At 40.8% G+C, this 16,815-nt stretch overlaps 24 non-coding genes across 24 annotated transcripts; all 24 read right to left on the reverse strand.

The window, feature by feature from the left end:
* Positions 1-2,657: 2,657 nt before the first annotated feature.
* Positions 2,658-2,730, reverse strand: TRNAK-UUU (transfer RNA lysine (anticodon UUU)). The gene has a single exon. It is a non-coding gene; the product is annotated as a tRNA-Lys (tRNA).
* Positions 2,731-3,025: 295 nt separating this feature from the next.
* Positions 3,026-3,116, reverse strand: TRNAR-UCU (transfer RNA arginine (anticodon UCU)). The gene is given in 2 exon segments: positions 3,026-3,061; positions 3,080-3,116. It is a non-coding gene; the product is annotated as a tRNA-Arg (tRNA).
* A 339-nt stretch (positions 3,117-3,455) lies between these two features.
* TRNAK-UUU (transfer RNA lysine (anticodon UUU)) lies at positions 3,456-3,528 on the reverse strand. The gene has a single exon. It is a non-coding gene; the product is annotated as a tRNA-Lys (tRNA).
* An 857-nt stretch (positions 3,529-4,385) lies between these two features.
* Positions 4,386-4,458, reverse strand: TRNAK-UUU (transfer RNA lysine (anticodon UUU)). Its single transcript has one exon. It is a non-coding gene; the product is annotated as a tRNA-Lys (tRNA).
* Positions 4,459-4,753: 295 nt separating this feature from the next.
* On the reverse strand, positions 4,754-4,844 carry TRNAR-UCU (transfer RNA arginine (anticodon UCU)). The gene is given in 2 exon segments: positions 4,754-4,789; positions 4,808-4,844. It is a non-coding gene; the product is annotated as a tRNA-Arg (tRNA).
* Positions 4,845-6,111: 1,267 nt separating this feature from the next.
* TRNAK-UUU (transfer RNA lysine (anticodon UUU)) lies at positions 6,112-6,184 on the reverse strand. Its single transcript has one exon. It is a non-coding gene; the product is annotated as a tRNA-Lys (tRNA).
* A 295-nt stretch (positions 6,185-6,479) lies between these two features.
* Positions 6,480-6,570, reverse strand: TRNAR-UCU (transfer RNA arginine (anticodon UCU)). The gene is given in 2 exon segments: positions 6,480-6,515; positions 6,534-6,570. It is a non-coding gene; the product is annotated as a tRNA-Arg (tRNA).
* Positions 6,571-6,909: 339 nt separating this feature from the next.
* Positions 6,910-6,982, reverse strand: TRNAK-UUU (transfer RNA lysine (anticodon UUU)). The gene has a single exon. It is a non-coding gene; the product is annotated as a tRNA-Lys (tRNA).
* Positions 6,983-7,837: 855 nt separating this feature from the next.
* Positions 7,838-7,910, reverse strand: TRNAK-UUU (transfer RNA lysine (anticodon UUU)). Its single transcript has one exon. It is a non-coding gene; the product is annotated as a tRNA-Lys (tRNA).
* A 295-nt stretch (positions 7,911-8,205) lies between these two features.
* Positions 8,206-8,296, reverse strand: TRNAR-UCU (transfer RNA arginine (anticodon UCU)). Its single transcript is given in 2 exon segments — positions 8,206-8,241; positions 8,260-8,296. It is a non-coding gene; the product is annotated as a tRNA-Arg (tRNA).
* A 339-nt stretch (positions 8,297-8,635) lies between these two features.
* TRNAK-UUU (transfer RNA lysine (anticodon UUU)) lies at positions 8,636-8,708 on the reverse strand. The gene has a single exon. It is a non-coding gene; the product is annotated as a tRNA-Lys (tRNA).
* Positions 8,709-9,565: 857 nt separating this feature from the next.
* TRNAK-UUU (transfer RNA lysine (anticodon UUU)) lies at positions 9,566-9,638 on the reverse strand. The gene has a single exon. It is a non-coding gene; the product is annotated as a tRNA-Lys (tRNA).
* A 295-nt stretch (positions 9,639-9,933) lies between these two features.
* Positions 9,934-10,024, reverse strand: TRNAR-UCU (transfer RNA arginine (anticodon UCU)). Its single transcript is given in 2 exon segments — positions 9,934-9,969; positions 9,988-10,024. It is a non-coding gene; the product is annotated as a tRNA-Arg (tRNA).
* A 339-nt stretch (positions 10,025-10,363) lies between these two features.
* Positions 10,364-10,436, reverse strand: TRNAK-UUU (transfer RNA lysine (anticodon UUU)). Its single transcript has one exon. It is a non-coding gene; the product is annotated as a tRNA-Lys (tRNA).
* An 855-nt stretch (positions 10,437-11,291) lies between these two features.
* Positions 11,292-11,364, reverse strand: TRNAK-UUU (transfer RNA lysine (anticodon UUU)). The gene has a single exon. It is a non-coding gene; the product is annotated as a tRNA-Lys (tRNA).
* A 287-nt stretch (positions 11,365-11,651) lies between these two features.
* On the reverse strand, positions 11,652-11,742 carry TRNAR-UCU (transfer RNA arginine (anticodon UCU)). The gene is given in 2 exon segments: positions 11,652-11,687; positions 11,706-11,742. It is a non-coding gene; the product is annotated as a tRNA-Arg (tRNA).
* A 339-nt stretch (positions 11,743-12,081) lies between these two features.
* Positions 12,082-12,154, reverse strand: TRNAK-UUU (transfer RNA lysine (anticodon UUU)). Its single transcript has one exon. It is a non-coding gene; the product is annotated as a tRNA-Lys (tRNA).
* An 857-nt stretch (positions 12,155-13,011) lies between these two features.
* Positions 13,012-13,084, reverse strand: TRNAK-UUU (transfer RNA lysine (anticodon UUU)). Its single transcript has one exon. It is a non-coding gene; the product is annotated as a tRNA-Lys (tRNA).
* A 295-nt stretch (positions 13,085-13,379) lies between these two features.
* TRNAR-UCU (transfer RNA arginine (anticodon UCU)) lies at positions 13,380-13,470 on the reverse strand. Its single transcript is given in 2 exon segments — positions 13,380-13,415; positions 13,434-13,470. It is a non-coding gene; the product is annotated as a tRNA-Arg (tRNA).
* A 339-nt stretch (positions 13,471-13,809) lies between these two features.
* On the reverse strand, positions 13,810-13,882 carry TRNAK-UUU (transfer RNA lysine (anticodon UUU)). The gene has a single exon. It is a non-coding gene; the product is annotated as a tRNA-Lys (tRNA).
* An 855-nt stretch (positions 13,883-14,737) lies between these two features.
* TRNAK-UUU (transfer RNA lysine (anticodon UUU)) lies at positions 14,738-14,810 on the reverse strand. Its single transcript has one exon. It is a non-coding gene; the product is annotated as a tRNA-Lys (tRNA).
* Positions 14,811-15,105: 295 nt separating this feature from the next.
* TRNAR-UCU (transfer RNA arginine (anticodon UCU)) lies at positions 15,106-15,196 on the reverse strand. Its single transcript is given in 2 exon segments — positions 15,106-15,141; positions 15,160-15,196. It is a non-coding gene; the product is annotated as a tRNA-Arg (tRNA).
* Positions 15,197-15,535: 339 nt separating this feature from the next.
* On the reverse strand, positions 15,536-15,608 carry TRNAK-UUU (transfer RNA lysine (anticodon UUU)). Its single transcript has one exon. It is a non-coding gene; the product is annotated as a tRNA-Lys (tRNA).
* Positions 15,609-16,465: 857 nt separating this feature from the next.
* On the reverse strand, positions 16,466-16,538 carry TRNAK-UUU (transfer RNA lysine (anticodon UUU)). Its single transcript has one exon. It is a non-coding gene; the product is annotated as a tRNA-Lys (tRNA).
* Between the last annotated feature and the right edge of the window lie 277 nt (positions 16,539-16,815).

The following is a 16,815-nucleotide window of genomic DNA, read 5'->3' on the forward strand; positions in this document are numbered from 1 at the left end:
GCATTCTTTGAGGGTTTGTTAGGGCGGATGAGGTCACCGCCGTCCATAGTCATAGTGCATTTAGGGGGCAATGATTTGGTCACCACCGGTAGACGACTTCTCCTGGAGGCTATGCTTTCCACGGTAAGTTGGTTAGCGAGGAGAGTTCCGGGGTGCATAATTGCGTGGTCTCATATGATCCCACGAAAAGTGTGGCGGGGGGCTATCTCGATCCCTGCTTTGAATCATTCTGTTAGAAAACTGAATAACAAAGTGAGTAGGTTGTTCCGTTCCAAGACATTGCATTCGATCTCGCATAGTTGTATTAATGATGACAGTATGTATTTGGGGGATGGTGTGCATTTGTCAAGGGTGGGGAATGAGTTACTCATAGGAGACTTCTTAGCTTGGTTAAAAACGTTAAAACATGACCTTTAGGTAGGAGTTTTGTGGGGGGTCCGGATAGCCGGTCAACTATCCGGACCTGTGGCGGTAAGGTCATGATCGGTGAGCACTAATTAGAAGATCCCTATGAGTGGGCGTCACCCAACACGGATGGGAGCGCTCGGGAGAGGTGGCCATTGGCCCCTCAGTGGGGAGGCGGTCCCGTCTAAGGGTGGGTCGCCGGAAGTAAAGGAAAGGCGGTCAAGGCCCCTTCCTTTGTAGGAGGGGTTACAGCCCCCTCCTGGGGAATTTCCCGGGGCTAGTGTCATCTGCGACGGCAGATGCGGTAAGTTGTGTGTGGTGGGGGGGAGGTCCACGATACCTTCTAGATACCTCACACGAGTCTTCGAACGACCTTTAAATGGCGTCGAGTCTTAAGTGCCCCCGTCAAGTCAAGGGAAATTGTTAGTAGTTGCACTTGAGGTAAGCCTCTGTGCTGTCGCCCCTCCCAAGTGGGAGGGGTAAGTCTGGTTAGGGATCTTGACACCGGTTATGACCTTGCCGTTGGCCCTTAAACGTTAGGATGTACAATTTCAGTATTTCTAGAGAATGTTTTGTAGGATGCTAGTTCGGCTAGGAGAACCACTGTATTAGAGAATATGTTAAGGTTAGCCAAACAACGCAATGTGTTAATGAAATTGTACATAACATGAAACGTTTAATGTTTTTAATTTTGTTTTAATAAATACGGCCGGGAGGGTCACTCCCTCCTACTTCCAAAAACTTTAAGAACTGTTTCCGGTTTCCCTCCTTTTGGGGATTGTGTTGAGAGGGGGTGGCGGGTATCTCAGCCATATGGAAAGGGGCGACCACTCGGTCCCCCCGAACGTATGGCGGAGTGCCTCGATCCCCCCGGGAAGCCATTTTTGGGCGGGAGGCGCGTCTCGGCTGGTATGCCCGAAGCGGCGTAGCCGGGGCGCGTTTTTTCCCGCCCTAGAGTGGGCTGGCCTAGACACCGACGTAGCCAGCCCCGCCCTAGGGGCAGGCAGGGGCGGGTTTACGCCCGCCCTGAAGACGGATAAAAAGAGACGCAAGACCCGAAGACGTCCTCTTGTTCTTGTGCTCCGAAGCTGCACCTCCTCGCTACACGTGAGCTCGGGACAGAACGAAGAGCCAATTTTGACCCACCCACCAGCCCCTGAGGACAGCCAGTTGTTTTGTAATAAAGTGAATTTATAAGTATGTTTTCCATTTCGTTTTCAGGCTGTGAAAGTATCAGTTTTATGTTGAGCCTAATAAAGAATGGTGAATGTCGTGTAGGTTTCTACGATTAAAATGATATAGTGTTGTAATTTTAAGCATGCTCTTTCGGTCGTAGCGACCAATGTTTACATAGGTTTGAGTAAGAATTGTCGTATTTATTTTTTGGTAGGCGGTAAGGTCATGATCGGTGAGCACTAATTAGAAGATCCCTATGAGTGGGCGTCACCCAACACGGATGGGAGCGCTCGGGAGAGGTGGCCATTGGCCCCTCAGTGGGGAGGCGGTCCCGTCTAAGGGTGGGTCGCCGGAAGTAAAGGAAAGGCGGTCAAGGCCCCTTCCTTTGTAGGAGGGGTTACAGCCCCCTCCTGGGGAATTTCCCGGGGCCAGTGTCATCTGCGACGGCAGATGCGGTAAGTTGTGTGGGGTGGGGGGGAGGTCCACGATACCTTCTAGATACCTCACACGAGTCTTCGAACGACCTTTAAATGGCGTCGAGTCTTAAGTGCCCCCGTCAAGTCAAGGGAAATTGTTAGTAGTTGCACTTGAGGTAAGCCTCTGTGCTGTCGCCCCTCCCAAGTGGGAGGGGTAAGTCTGGTTAGGGATCTTGACACCGGTTATGACCTTGCCGTTGGCCCTTAAACGTTAGGATGTACAATTTCAGTATTTCTAGAGAATGTTTTGTAGGATGCTAGTTCGGCTAGGAGAACCTCTGTATTAGAGAATATGTTAAGGTTAGCCAAACAACGCAATGTGTTAATGAAATTGTACATAACATGAAACGTTTAATGTTTTTAATTTTGTTTTAATAAATACGGCCGGGAGGGTCACTCTCTCCTACTTCCAAAAACTTTAAGAACTGTTTCCGGTTTCCCTCCTTTTGGGGATTGTGTTGAGAGGTGGTGGCGGGTATCTCAGCCATATGGGTATGTAAGGACTCGATCAAGACTTTTTTGAACCATCTGTAATTGGAATTCCCATTCATTGGATCCTGAAAAGAGTATGCAATTGATATACATTTTCTTTAACCAAGCCGCCTGAACAGGGACTTGAACCCTGGGCCCTCAGATTAAAAGTCTGATGCTCTACCGACTGAGCTATCCAGGCTCTGAGGCAGCACCCCACAAAATGGCATTATCAACATTAGGAAGTGTCCCAACTATCACTACGTTTTTTAACCCCTTGCGTGCGGGGCGTATTTTCCGCCTGTGCTGACTCCGCCTTGCGCGGGCGGAGTCATGACGGAACGGTTTCGTCATCAGCACAGCTCACCCGTAGCTGATGACGGAACCGTTCTGTCATCAGCACGCAAGGGGTTAAGATGGTTGCCGGTATTAGTACTAAATACAGAGAATATAATAATGAATTGGTACTTGGGATAACAGGATAACAGGGATAAAACTGACTCTGGTGGGATTCGAACCCACAACCTTTGAATATCTTTTTTACATTCACCTAGAAGTCCAATGCGCTATCCATTGCGCCACAGAGCCAATTTGCTATAATGCGGTGCAGAGATGTTCTGAAATGAAATAATGAGCTATTAGCTGTTGATCAGCTTTATAAAGTTCATTTGATACTATAACCATGGCTATATTTTGAATATTGAATTGGTGAAATGATATTCACCGTCTCAGACTACATGATACCATTGGTAAATCTACGTACGACTTAAGTTTAGTCAAATGGCACATAATATGTGAGACAGATGTGTATTTCACAACTCCATGAAAGACGTTTTTGCAATTTTAGTAATGGAATATCTTATTCGTCATGCAGGGGTCCACAAAAAGAGCATAGAATTAGAGTACTTTTTCTTTAAAGGAAACAACCGCCTGAACAGGGACTTGAACCCTGGACCCTCAGATTAAAAGTCTGATGCTCTACCGACTGAGCTATCCAGGCTCTGCTATACTCTACCTTAAAATCAGCTAAACAAATGTGGACGTACACTGACCTACACTTTGTATATTTATATAATTACATATATTAGCAATCAATATTCTAGAGTTTAATAATGAATTGATATTTTAAGCATTTGAAATTTCAGCAGCACACGTAATCCATTATAACTCCGGAAATTTGTACTATCTCATTTTCGGATGACATAGAAATCACGTGTTTAAAATGACACTGTGAAATTAATAAAGGGCCAAATACTATTACTAACTCCTAAATTACATTTTCAGCAGTATCATTGGGAATTTCCTCTTGGGCATAAACTATGCAACATTTTCAAAGCAAACAGTCTCTGTTTAAGTAGACTTTCTTTCACTGCCATTTTGGTAAATGTTTCTGGTGATGGAGAAGCAGGATTGCTGGTTACTGTTTCAATTAGTTATAAAATAGAGGAGGGATAAAATTGACCCAGTTGGTGTTCGAACCCTTAGCGTTTGAATGCTTTTGCTACATTCGCCTAGGACTCCAAGCCGCAATCCATTGCACCAGAGATCCGACCTGATTCAACAAGGTGATCAGAGATTCACAAATAAAAAGATGACCTATAAGTTGTTGACCAACTTTATCAAATTAATCGGACACTAGCTTACATTTTGAACATTGAATTGGATAAAAGATAATCAACATGTCAAACTACATGATACAGTTTGGGTAAGTCTTCTTAACCCTTGTCAAAGAAAGTAGAGCACAGATGGGTATGTAAGGACTCGATCAAGACTTTTTTGAACCATCTGTAATTGGAATTCCCATTCATTGGATCCTGAAAAGAGTATGCAATTGATATACATTTTCTTTAACCAAGCCGCCTGAACAGGGACTTGAACCCTGGGCCCTCAGATTAAAAGTCTGATGCTCTACCGACTGAGCTATCCAGGCTCTGAGGCAGCACCCCACAAAATGACATTATCAACATTAGGAAGTGTCCCTACTATCACTACGTTTTTTAACCCCTTGCGTGCGGGGCGTATTTTCCGCCTGTGCTGACTCCGCCTTGCGCGGGCGGAGTCATGACGGAACGGTTTCGTCATCAGCACAGCTCACCCGTAGCTGATGACGGAACCGTTCTGTCATCAGCACGCAAGGGGTTAAGATGGGTGCCGGTATTAGTACTAAATACAGAGAATATAATAATGAATTGGTACTTGGGATAACAGGATAACAGGGATAAAACTGACTCTGGTGGGATTCGAACCCACAACCTTTGAATATCTTTTTTACATTCACCTAGAAGTCCAATGCGCTATCCATTGCGCCACAGAGCCAATCTGCTATAATGAGGTGCAGAGATGATCTGAAATGAAATAATGAGCTATTAGCTGTTGATCAGCTTTATAAAGTTCATTTGATACTATAACCATGGCTATATTTTGAATATTGAATTGGTGAAATGATATTCACCGTCTCAGACTACATGATACCATTGGTAAATCTACGTACGACTTAAGTTTAGTCAAATGGCACATAATATGTGAGACAGATGTGTATTTCACAACTCCATGAAAGACGTTTTTGCAATTTTAGTAATGGAATATCTTATTCGTCATGCAGGGGTCCACAAAAAGAGCATACAATTAGAGTACTTTTTCTTTAAAGGAAACAACCGCCTGAACAGGGACTTGAACCCTGGACCCTCAGATTAAAAGTCTGATGCTCTACCGACTGAGCTATCCCGGCTCTGCTATACTCTACCTTAAAATCAGCTAAACAAATGTGGACGTACACTGACCTACACTTTGTATATTTATATAATTACATATTAGCAATCAATATTCTAGAGTTTAATAATGAATTGATATTATAAGCATTTGAAATTTCAGCAGCACACGTAATCCATTATAACTCCGGAAATTTGTACTATCTCATTTTCGGATGACATAGAAATCACGTGTTTAAAATGACACAGTGAAATTAATAAAGGGCCAAATACTATTACTAACTCCTAAATTACATTTTCAGCAGTATCATTGGGAATTTCCTCTTGGGCATAGACTATGCAACATTTTCAAAGCAAACAGTCTCTGTTTAAGTAGACTTTCTTTCACTGCCATTTTGGTAAATGTTTCTGGTGATGGAGAAGCAGGATTGCTGGTTACTGTTTCAATTAGTTATAAAATAGAGGAGGGATAAAATTGACCCAGTTGGTGTTCGATCCCTTAGCGTTTGAATGCTTTTGCTACATTCGCCTAGGACTCCAAGCCGCAATCCATTGCACCAGAGATCCGACCTGATTCAACAAGGTGATCAGAGATTCACAAATAAAAAGATGACCTATAAGTGGTTGACCAACTTTATCAAATTAATCTGACACTAGCTTACATTTTGAACATTGAATTGGATAAAAGATAATCAACATGTCAAACTACATGATACAGTTTGGATAAGTCTTCTTAACCCTTGTCAAAGAAAGTAGAGCACAGATGGGTATGTAAGGACTCGATCAAGACTTTTTTGAACCATCTGTAATTGGAATTCCCATTCATTGGATCCTGAAAAGAGTATGCATTTGATATACATTTTCTTTAACCAAGCCGCCTGAACAGGGACTTGAACCCTGGGCCCTCAGATTAAAAGTCTGATGCTCTACCGACTGAGCTATCCAGGCTCTGAGGCAGCACCCCACAAAATGGCATTATCAACATTAGGAAGTGTCCCAACTATCACTACGTTTTTTAACCCCTTGCGTGCGGGGCGTATTTTCCGCCTGTGCTGACTCCGCCTTGCGCGGGCGGAGTCATGACGGAACGGTTTCGTCATCAGCACAGCTCACCCGTAGCTGATGACGGAACCGTTCTGTCATCAGCACGCAAGGGGTTAAGATGGTTGCCGGTATTAGTACTAAATACAGAGAATATAATAATGAATTGGTACTTGGGATAACAGGATAACAGGGATAAAACTGACTCTGGTGGGATTCGAACCCACAACCTTTGAATATCTTTTTTACATTCACCTAGAAGTCCAATGCGCTATCCATTGCGCCACAGAGCCAATCTGCTATAATGAGGTGCAGAGATGATCTGAAATGAAATAATGAGCTATTAGCTGTTGATCAGCTTTATAAAGTTCATTTGATACTATAACCATGGCTATATTTTGAATATTGAATTGGTGAAATGATATTCACCGTCTCAGACTACATGATACCATTGGTAAATCTACGTACGACTTAAGTTTAGTCAAATGGCACATAATATGTGAGACAGATGTGTATTTCACAACTCCATGAAAGACGTTTTTGCAATTTTAGTAATGGAATATCTTATTCGTCATGCAGGGGTCCACAAAAAGAGCATACAATTAGAGTACTTTTTCTTTAAAGGAAACAACCGCCTGAACAGGGACTTGAACCCTGGACCCTCAGATTAAAAGTCTGATGCTCTACCGACTGAGCTATCCAGGCTCTGCTATACTCTACCTTAAAATCAGCTAAACAAATGTGGACGTACACTGACCTACACTTTGTATATTTATATAATTACATATTAGCAATCAATATTCTAGAGTTTAATAATGAATTGATATTATAAGCATTTGAAATTTCAGCAGCACACGTAATCCATTATAACTCCGGAAATTTGTACTATCTCATTTTCGGATGACATAGAAATCACGTGTTTAAAATGACACAGTGAAATTAATAAAGGGCCAAATACTATTACTAACTCCTAAATTACATTTTCAGCAGTATCATTGGGAATTTCCTCTTGGGCATAGACTATGCAACATTTTCAAAGCAAACAGTCTCTGTTTAAGTAGACTTTCTTTCACTGCCATTTTGGTAAATGTTTCTGGTGATGGAGAAGCAGGATTGCTGGTTACTGTTTCAATTAGTTATAAAATAGAGGAGGGATAAAATTGACCCAGTTGGTGTTCGAACCCTTAGCGTTTGAATGCTTTTGCTACATTCGCCTAGGACTCCAAGCCGCAATCCATTGCACCAGAGATCCGACCTGATTCAACAAGGTGATCAGAGATTCACAAATAAAAAGATGACCTATAAGTGGTTGACCAACTTTATCAAATTAATCGGACACTAGCTTATATTTTGAACATTGAATTGGATAAAAGATAATCAACATGTCAAACTACATGATACAGTTTGGGTAAGTCTTCTTAACCCTTGTCAAAGAAAGTAGAGCACAGATGGGTATGTAAGGACTCGATCAAGACTTTTTTGAACCATCTGTAATTGGAATTCCCATTCATTGGATCCTGAAAAGAGTATGCAATTGATATACATTTTCTTTAACCAAGCCGCCTGAACAGGGACTTGAACCCTGGGCCCTCAGATTAAAAGTCTGATGCTCTACCGACTGAGCTATCCAGGCTCTGAGGCAGCACCCCACAAAATGGCATTATCAACATTAGGAAGTGTCCCAACTATCACTACGTTTTTTAACCCCTTGCGTGCGGGGCGTATTTTCCGCCTGTGCTGACTCCGCCTTTCGCGGGCGGAGTCATGACGGAACGGTTTCGTCATCAGCACAGCTCACCCGTAGCTGATGACGGAACCGTTCTGTCATCAGCACGCAAGGGGTTAAGATGGTTGCCGGTATTAGTACTAAATACAGAGAATATAATAATGAATTGGTACTTGGGATAACAGGATAACAGGGATAAAACTGACTCTGGTGGGATTCGAACCCACAACCTTTGAATATCTTTTTTACATTCACCTAGAAGTCCAATGCGCTATCCATTGCGCCACAGAGCCAATTTGCTATAATGCGGTGCAGAGATGTTCTGAAATGAAATAATGAGCTATTAGCTGTTGATCAGCTTTATAAAGTTCATTTGATACTATAACCATGGCTATATTTTGAATATTGAATTGGTGAAATGATATTCACCGTCTCAGACTACATGATACCATTGGTAAATCTACGTACGACTTAAGTTTAGTCAAATGGCACATAATATGTGAGACAGATGTGTATTTCACAACTCCATGAAAGACGTTTTTGCAATTTTAGTAATGGAATATCTTATTCGTCATGCAGGGGTCCACAAAAAGAGCATAGAATTAGAGTACTTTTTCTTTAAAGGAAACAACCGCCTGAACAGGGACTTGAACCCTGGACCCTCAGATTAAAAGTCTGATGCTCTACCGACTGAGCTATCCAGGCTCTGCTATACTCTACCTTAAAATCAGCTAAACAAATGTGGACGTACACTGACCTACACTTTGTATATTTATATAATTACATATATTAGCAATCAATATTCTAGAGTTTAATAATGAATTGATATTTTAAGCATTTGAAATTTCAGCAGCACACGTAATCCATTATAACTCCGGAAATTTGTACTATCTCATTTTCGGATGACATAGAAATCACGTGTTTAAAATGACACTGTGAAATTAATAAAGGGCCAAATACTATTACTAACTCCTAAATTACATTTTCAGCAGTATCATTGGGAATTTCCTCTTGGGCATAGACTATGCAACATTTTCAAAGCAAACAGTCTCTGTTTAAGTAGACTTTCTTTCACTGCCATTTTGGTAAATGTTTCTGGTGATGGAGAAGCAGGATTGCTGGTTACTGTTTCAATTAGTTATAAAATAGAGGAGGGATAAAATTGACCCAGTTGGTGTTCGATCCCTTAGCGTTTGAATGCTTTTGCTACATTCGCCTAGGACTCCAAGCCGCAATCCATTGCACCAGAGATCCGACCTGATTCAACAAGGTGATCAGAGATTCACAAATAAAAAGATGACCTATAAGTGGTTGACCAACTTTATCAAATTAATCTGACACTAGCTTACATGTTGAACATTGAATTGGATAAAAGATAATCAACATGTCAAACTACATGATACAGTTTGGGTAAGTCTTCTTAACCCTTGTCAAAGAAAGTAGAGCACAGATGGGTATGTAAGGACTCGATCAAGACTTTTTTGAACCATCTGTAATTGGAATTCCCATTCATTGGATCCTGAAAAGAGTATGCATTTGATATACATTTTCTTTAACCAAGCCGCCTGAACAGGGACTTGAACCCTGGGCCCTCAGATTAAAAGTCTGATGCTCTACCGACTGAGCTATCCAGGCTCTGAGGCAGCACCCCACAAAATGGCATTATCAACATTAGGAAGTGTCCCAACTATCACTACGTTTTTTAACCCCTTGCGTGCGGGGCGTATTTTCCGCCTGTGCTGACTCCGCCTTGCGCGGGCGGAGTCATGACGGAACGGTTTCGTCATCAGCACAGCTCACCCGTAGCTGATGACGGAACCGTTCTGTCATCAGCACGCAAGGGGTTAAGATGGTTGCCGGTATTAGTACTAAATACAGAGAATATAATAATGAATTGGTACTTGGGATAACAGGATAACAGGGATAAAACTGACTCTGGTGGGATTCGAACCCACAACCTTTGAATATCTTTTTTACATTCACCTAGAAGTCCAATGCGCTATCCATTGCGCCACAGAGCCAATTTGCTATAATGCGGTGCAGAGATGTTCTGAAATGAAATAATGAGCTATTAGCTGTTGATCAGCTTTATAAAGTTCATTTGATACTATAACCATGGCTATATTTTGAATATTGAATTGGTGAAATGATATTCACCGTCTCAGACTACATGATACCATTGGTAAATCTACGTACGACTTAAGTTTAGTGAAATGGCACATAATATGTGAGACAGATGTGTATTTCACAACTCCATGAAAGACGTTTTTGCAATTTTAGTAATGGAATATCTTATTCGTCATGCAGGGGTCCACAAAAAGAGCATACAATTAGAGTACTTTTTCTTTAAAGGAAACAACCGCCTGAACAGGGACTTGAACCCTGGACCCTCAGATTAAAAGTCTGATGCTCTACCGACTGAGCTATCCAGGCTCTGCTATACTCTACCTTAAAATCAGCTAAACAAATGTGGACGTACACTGACCTACACTTTGTATATTTATATAATTACATATTAGCAATCAATATTCTAGAGTTTAATAATGAATTGATATTATAAGCATTTGAAATTTCAGCAGCACACGTAATCCATTATAACTCCGGAAATTTGTACTATCTCATTTTCGGATGACATAGAAATCACGTGTTTAAAATGACACAGTGAAATTAATAAAGGGCCAAATACTATTACTAACTCCTAAATTACATTTTCAGCAGTATCATTGGGAATTTCCTCTTGGGCATAGACTATGCAACATTTTCAAAGCAAACAGTCTCTGTTTAAGTAGACTTTCTTTCACTGCCATTTTGGTAAATGTTTCTGGTGATGGAGAAGCAGGATTGCTGGTTACTGTTTCAATTAGTTATAAAATAGAGGAGGGATAAAATTGACCCAGTTGGTGTTCGAACCCTTAGCGTTTGAATGCTTTTGCTACATTCGCCTAGGACTCCAAGCCGCAATCCATTGCACCAGAGATCCGACCTGATTCAACAAGGTGATCAGAGATTCACAAATAAAAAGATGACCTATAAGTGGTTGACCAACTTTATCAAATTAATAGGACACTAGCTTATATTTTGAACATTGAATTGGATAAAAGATAATCAACATGTCAAACTACATGATACAGTTTGGGTAAGTCTTCTTAACCCTTGTCAAAGAAAGTAGAGCACAGATGGGTATGTAAGGACTCGATCAAGACTTTTTTGAACCATCTGTAATTGGAATTCCCATTCATTGGATCCTGAAAAGAGTATGCAATTGATATACATTTTCTTTAACCAAGCCGCCTGAACAGGGACTTGAACCCTGGGCCCTCAGATTAAAAGTCTGATGCTCTACCGACTGAGCTATCCAGGCTCTGAGGCAGCACCCCACAAAATGGCATTATCAACATTAGGAAGTGTCCCAACTATCACTACGTTTTTTAACCCCTTGCGTGCGGGGCGTATTTTCCGCCTGTGCTGACTCCGCCTTTCGCGGGCGGAGTCATGACGGAACGGTTTCGTCATCAGCACAGCTCACCCGTAGCTGATGACGGAACCGTTCTGTCATCAGCACGCAAGGGGTTAAGATGGTTGCCGGTATTAGTACTAAATACAGAGAATATAATAATGAATTGGTACTTGGGATAACAGGGATAAAACTGACTCTGGTGGGATTCGAACCCACAACCTTTGAATATCTTTTTTACATTCACCTAGAAGTCCAATGCGCTATCCATTGCGCCACAGAGCCAATTTGCTATAATGCGGTGCAGAGATGTTCTGAAATGAAATAATGAGCTATTAGCTGTTGATCAGCTTTATAAAGTTCATTTGATACTATAACCATGGCTATATTTTGAATATTGAATTGGTGAAATGATATTCACCGTCTCAGACTACATGATACCATTGGTAAATCTACGTACGACTTAAGTTTAGTCAAATGGCACATAATATGTGAGACAGATGTGTATTTCACAACTCCATGAAAGACGTTTTTGCAATTTTAGTAATGGAATATCTTATTCGTCATGCAGGGGTCCACAAAAAGAGCATAGAATTAGAGTACTTTTTCTTTAAAGGAAACAACCGCCTGAACAGGGACTTGAACCCTGGACCCTCAGATTAAAAGTCTGATGCTCTACCGACTGAGCTATCCAGGCTCTGCTATACTCTACCTTAAAATCAGCTAAACAAATGTGGACGTACACTGACCTACACTTTGTATATTTATATAATTACATATATTAGCAATCAATATTCTAGAGTTTAATAATGAATTGATATTTTAAGCATTTGAAATTTCAGCAGCACACGTAATCCATTATAACTCCGGAAATTTGTACTATCTCATTTTCGGATGACATAGAAATCACGTGTTTAAAATGACACTGTGAAATTAATAAAGGGCCAAATACTATTACTAACTCCTAAATTACATTTTCAGCAGTATCATTGGGAATTTCCTCTTGGGCATAGACTATGCAACATTTTCAAAGCAAACAGTCTCTGTTTAAGTAGACTTTCTTTCACTGCCATTTTGGTAAATGTTTCTGGTGATGGAGAAGCAGGATTGCTGGTTACTGTTTCAATTAGTTATAAAATAGAGGAGGGATAAAATTGACCCAGTTGGTGTTCGATCCCTTAGCGTTTGAATGCTTTTGCTACATTCGCCTAGGACTCCAAGCCGCAATCCATTGCACCAGAGATCCGACCTGATTCAACAAGGTGATCAGAGATTCACAAATAAAAAGATGACCTATAAGTGGTTGACCAACTTTATCAAATTAATCTGACACTAGCTTACATTTTGAACATTGAATTGGATAAAAGATAATCAACATGTCAAACTACATGATACAGTTTGGGTAAGTCTTCTTAACCCTTGTCAAAGAAAGTAGAGCACAGATGGGTATGTAAGGACTCGATCAAGACTTTTTTGAACCATCTGTAATTGGAATTCCCATTCATTGGATCCTGAAAAGAGTATGCATTTGATATACATTTTCTTTAACCAAGCCGCCTGAACAGGGACTTGAACCCTGGGCCCTCAGATTAAAAGTCTGATGCTCTACCGACTGAGCTATCCAGGCTCTGAGGCAGCACCCCACAAAATGGCATTATCAACATTAGGAAGTGTCCCAACTATCACTACGTTTTTTAACCCCTTGCGTGCGGGGCGTATTTTCCGCCTGTGCTGACTCCGCCTTGCGCGGGCGGAGTCATGACGGAACGGTTTCGTCATCAGCACAGCTCACCCGTAGCTGATGACGGAACCGTTCTGTCATCAGCACGCAAGGGGTTAAGATGGTTGCCGGTATTAGTACTAAATACAGAGAATATAATAATGAATTGGTACTTGGGATAACAGGATAACAGGGATAAAACTGACTCTGGTGGGATTCGAACCCACAACCTTTGAATATCTTTTTTACATTCACCTAGAAGTCCAATGCGCTATCCATTGCGCCACAGAGCCAATTTGCTATAATGCGGTGCAGAGATGTTCTGAAATGAAATAATGAGCTATTAGCTGTTGATCAGCTTTATAAAGTTCATTTGATACTATAACCATGGCTATATTTTGAATATTGAATTGGTGAAATGATATTCACCGTCTCAGACTACATGATACCATTGGTAAATCTACGTACGACTTAAGTTTAGTGAAATGGCACATAATATGTGAGACAGATGTGTATTTCACAACTCCATGAAAGACGTTTTTGCAATTTTAGTAATGGAATATCTTATTCGTCATGCAGGGGTCCACAAAAAGAGCATACAATTAGAGTACTTTTTCTTTAAAGGAAACAACCGCCTGAACAGGGACTTGAACCCTGGACCCTCAGATTAAAAGTCTGATGCTCTACCGACTGAGCTATCCAGGCTCTGCTATACTCTACCTTAAAATCAGCTAAACAAATGTGGACGTACACTGACCTACACTTTGTATATTTATATAATTACATATTAGCAATCAATATTCTAGAGTTTAATAATGAATTGATATTATAAGCATTTGAAATTTCAGCAGCACACGTAATCCATTATAACTCCGGAAATTTGTACTATCTCATTTTCGGATGACATAGAAATCACGTGTTTAAAATGACACAGTGAAATTAATAAAGGGCCAAATACTATTACTAACTCCTAAATTACATTTTCAGCAGTATCATTGGGAATTTCCTCTTGGGCATAGACTATGCAACATTTTCAAAGCAAACAGTCTCTGTTTAAGTAGACTTTCTTTCACTGCCATTTTGGTAAATGTTTCTGGTGATGGAGAAGCAGGATTGCTGGTTACTGTTTCAATTAGTTATAAAATAGAGGAGGGATAAAATTGACCCAGTTGGTGTTCGAACCCTTAGCGTTTGAATGCTTTTGCTACATTCGCCTAGGACTCCAAGCCGCAATCCATTGCACCAGAGATCCGACCTGATTCAACAAGGTGATCAGAGATTCACAAATAAAAAGATGACCTATAAGTGGTTGACCAACTTTATCAAATTAATAGGACACTAGCTTATATTTTGAACATTGAATTGGATAAAAGATAATCAACATGTCAAACTACATGATACAGTTTGGGTAAGTCTTCTTAACCCTTGTCAAAGAAAGTAGAGCACAGATGGGTATGTAAGGACTCGATCAAGACTTTTTTGAACCATCTGTAATTGGAATTCCCATTCATTGGATCCTGAAAAGAGTATGCAATTGATATACATTTTCTTTAACCAAGCCGCCTGAACAGGGACTTGAACCCTGGGCCCTCAGATTAAAAGTCTGATGCTCTACCGACTGAGCTATCCAGGCTCTGAGGCAGCACCCCACAAAATGGCATTATCAACATTAGGAAGTGTCCCAACTATCACTACGTTTTTTAACCCCTTGCGTGCGGGGCGTATTTTCCGCCTGTGCTGACTCCGCCTTTCGCGGGCGGAGTCATGACGGAACGGTTTCGTCATCAGCACAGCTCACCCGTAGCTGATGACGGAACCGTTCTGTCATCAGCACGCAAGGGGTTAAGATGGTTGCCGGTATTAGTACTAAATACAGAGAATATAATAATGAATTGGTACTTGGGATAACAGGATAACAGGGATAAAACTGACTCTGGTGGGATTCGAACCCACAACCTTTGAATATCTTTTTTACATTCACCTAGAAGTCCAATGCGCTATCCATTGCGCCACAGAGCCAATTTGCTATAATGCGGTGCAGAGATGTTCTGAAATGAAATAATGAGCTATTAGCTGTTGATCAGCTTTATAAAGTTCATTTGATACTATAACCATGGCTATATTTTGAATATTGAATTGGTGAAATGATATTCACCGTCTCAGACTACATGATACCATTGGTAAATCTACGTACGACTTAAGTTTAGTCAAATGGCACATAATATGTGAGACAGATGTGTATTTCACAACTCCATGAAAGACGTTTTTGCAATTTTAGTAATGGAATATCTTATTCGTCATGCAGGGGTCCACAAAAAGAGCATAGAATTAGAGTACTTTTTCTTTAAAGGAAACAACCGCCTGAACAGGGACTTGAACCCTGGACCCTCAGATTAAAAGTCTGATGCTCTACCGACTGAGCTATCCAGGCTCTGCTATACTCTACCTTAAAATCAGCTAAACAAATGTGGACGTACACTGACCTACACTTTGTATATTTATATAATTACATATATTAGCAATCAATATTCTAGAGTTTAATAATGAATTGATATTTTAAGCATTTGAAATTTCAGCAGCACACGTAATCCATTATAACTCCGGAAATTTGTACTATCTCATTTTCGGATGACATAGAAATCACGTGTTTAAAATGACACTGTGAAATTAATAAAGGGCCAAATACTATTACTAACTCCTAAATTACATTTTCAGCAGTATCATTGGGAATTTCCTCTTGGGCATAGACTATGCAACATTTTCAAAGCAAACAGTCTCTGTTTAAGTAGACTTTCTTTCACTGCCATTTTGGTAAATGTTTCTGGTGATGGAGAAGCAGGATTGCTGGTTACTGTTTCAATTAGTTATAAAATAGAGGAGGGATAAAATTGACCCAGTTGGTGTTCGATCCCTTAGCGTTTGAATGCTTTTGCTACATTCGCCTAGGACTCCAAGCCGCAATCCATTGCACCAGAGATCCGACCTGATTCAACAAGGTGATCAGAGATTCACAAATAAAAAGATGACCTATAAGTGGTTGACCAACTTTATCAAATTAATCTGACACTAGCTTACATTTTGAACATTGAATTGGATAAAAGATAATCAACATGTCAAACTACATGATACAGTTTGGGTAAGTCTTCTTAACCCTTGTCAAAGAAAGTAGAGCACAGATGGGTATGTAAGGACTCGATCAAGACTTTTTTGAACCATCTGTAATTGGAATTCCCATTCATTGGATCCTGAAAAGAGTATGCATTTGATATACATTTTCTTTAACCAAGCCGCCTGAACAGGGACTTGAACCCTGGGCCCTCAGATTAAAAGTCTGATGCTCTACCGACTGAGCTATCCAGGCTCTGAGGCAGCACCCCACAAAATGGCATTATCAACATTAGGAAGTGTCCCAACTATCACTACGTTTTTTAACCCCTTGCGTGCGGGGCGTATTTTCCGCCTGTGCTGACTCCGCCTTGCGCGGGCGGAGTCATGACGGAACGGTTTCGTCATCAGCACAGCTCACCCGTAGCTGATGACGGAACCGTTCTGTCATCAGCACGCAAGGGGTTAAGATGGTTGCCGGTATTAGTACTAAATACAGAGAATATAATAATGAATTGGTACTTGGGATAACA

The sequence above is a fragment of the Lissotriton vulgaris genome, chromosome 1_2, assembly GCF_964263255.1.
Source record: "Lissotriton vulgaris chromosome 1_2, aLisVul1.2, whole genome shotgun sequence".
Classification (NCBI taxonomy): Eukaryota; Metazoa; Chordata; class Amphibia; order Caudata; family Salamandridae; genus Lissotriton; species Lissotriton vulgaris.